The sequence below is a fragment of the Arachis duranensis genome, chromosome 4, assembly GCF_000817695.3.
Source record: "Arachis duranensis cultivar V14167 chromosome 4, aradu.V14167.gnm2.J7QH, whole genome shotgun sequence".
Lineage (NCBI taxonomy): Eukaryota > Viridiplantae > Streptophyta > Magnoliopsida > Fabales > Fabaceae > Arachis > Arachis duranensis.
The window spans coordinates 98,837,574-98,840,092 of record NC_029775.3 but is presented as its reverse complement, the minus strand read 5'-3'; positions in this window follow the sequence as shown (position 1 = coordinate 98,840,092).

Below are 2,519 nucleotides of genomic sequence, written 5' to 3'. Positions count from 1 at the left end.
GACCCAGTGCACTTGCTGGTTAGTTGTGCGGATTGCAAAAGTGTGATTGCAGTTTCGTGCACCAGACCACTAATTGTGTGAATACAAATTTATATTTAAAATAAAAATTGACTGTTTATTTCAAATTTAAAAAAAATAAATAAAAATTGACATTACCGTCGGAATTATCGTAGGAATAATCCGATGGTAATAGTGCACGAAACATTTTTTGGCGCTAATAACACGTTAAAAGAATCTGCCGATAACTAATTAGTTTTCCGAGCCAATATCCGTTGTAATTTCTGATAGTAATTACCATTGGACGAAAAAATTCTGATAATAAACATTTATCGACAAGATTTATACCGTTTGATTGTTTCTGACGATAAATTCGAGGATAATTAAATTAACCGTCAAATTTTATACATTTTTTCGACAATTCACTTGATTTATATGTTAAATACAAATCAATTAACACCTTATACAGCATATTTTGCTACAAATACATAAGTTTGTCTGGACACACTCTCTTAAGTTTTTACATACTCTTATAAATGATTACAACATGTGTTATTCTGATGCATATTTTAAAAATTAGTTTTATTACCATAATTTAAAATGTTACAACTCAATTGATTTTATATGTATAGAAATGATCCAATCTTGAAAATTTCTCTAGTAAAATAAAAAGAGTGGAATTGTGATAGATGAAGAAGAATAGACAAAGTTTAGAAAAGAATGAAAAATAAAGATAAAAAGAATGAATATATTCTCATATCGTCTCTAATTGTATGTTAATAAATAAAACTATGTTAATATATTTATTATTTAAGGATGGCCATCCGTTTAACTTTCCGCCCAACTTTGGTTTCTTTCAGGTCATAAGGCACTTTTAATAGATTTCAAAGCTTTATAAATTGCAAGTAAAGTTAATTATGGTGTAAAATTTAATTTACCAACTTTGTTTGAAAAGTAACATGTATGCTTTTCCTTTATTGATCTCTCTCAAAGAATTTTCAAACGACACATATATTGTTTACATCAATGTCAGCTGACCCATTACATTATCAATGTAAAGCTTGGTAATTGGGGAGCTGTCACGCCATGGAAAATCCTATATAGCTTCATTGTTCTATTGTTTTGATTTGATATGGTTTGGGTGATTATTGAGGTGTATGGATTAAGAAATAAAGAGCAGAGTGATAACTTAGTTTCTTAGAAAGAAATTTTATGCTGGATAAATCTGCTCTTGAAGAATGGAAAGTATTAAAGAGAGAATTTTTTTAGATAGACAATAATTTTTGTAAATAATGTGAATAATGAATTTTAGAATTGGTCCAATAAAGTAAAAAAATACTCCACTTTTAAATTATCTTCTAAATTCTAATATTAGAATAATCATTCACAATTTCGGACACCTAATGAATTGAACATCCACCAATTGTTAATTGTGTATGAGTAAATCAAATCAAAATAAATAATCATCCAATTAAAAATAATGAACATAATCATATGCATATCTATTGAATTAAACATTCGATATATCTATTATTCACATTGTTTAGTATTCTCATTATCTACCTATGCTTTTCTTTAAAGAGATTATTGAAGTTTGATAGTTTGCTTTTGTTAGACATATCAAGTTCTTCTAAAAAACTATTTGATGCCATTAGTAAACAGAAATTAATTTATCTAATTTTAAAATTTTGAAGAAATAATATATTTAATTTTAAAGTTTAGAAGGACTAACATATACATTAATTACTAGTTCTCATAAAGAAATTGAATTTAAATTTAGAACTAATATTATAAATCAGGTATGCTATATATACAAGCTTTTTTGACTTACAAGTTTTACAAGTTGGCACAAACCTAACAAAACACATGCGCATTACACTCCCACATTTAAGAGTAAATACACGTACGTTACTCAACCACTTCCTGTTTCTAAAGCGCGCTACTCACTATTATGAATGACTCTTCTTCTTCTTCCTCGATGAAAACCATAACCGTAATTTTTCTTCGCGTTTCTGCTTCTCTTCCTCTTCTTCCTCCTTCTTCTCCTCCTTCTTTGTGTTTGTCCTCATTTTTCTTCGCGTGTTTCATCTTCATTGTCGTGTTTCTCCTCCTTCTTCTTTTGATTTTGCAACATTATGTATTTTTTTCTTCTTTGTTTGATTTTTTCCTCCCAAAAAAATTATGAGAATATGAAATAAGAAGATGAAGAAGAAGAAGCAGTAAAAGATGAGGAGGAGGAAGACTCATCAGAATAAAAATACACCCAAATATCTTCATTTTATACCCAAATATCTTCGTATTACACCAAAATATCTTCGTTTTTACACCCAAATTTGCTGCAGATACAGAAATGAGTTATGTTACGTGTACACAAAAATCAGCTATCAAAGTCAGCAAAGACTGCAAAATACACCCAAAATACACCACAGAAGGGCTACAAAATACACCAAAAATACACCATATTAAAACAAGCATAAATTATATATAGAATGTAAATACAACTATAAAACCATCATAAAAAA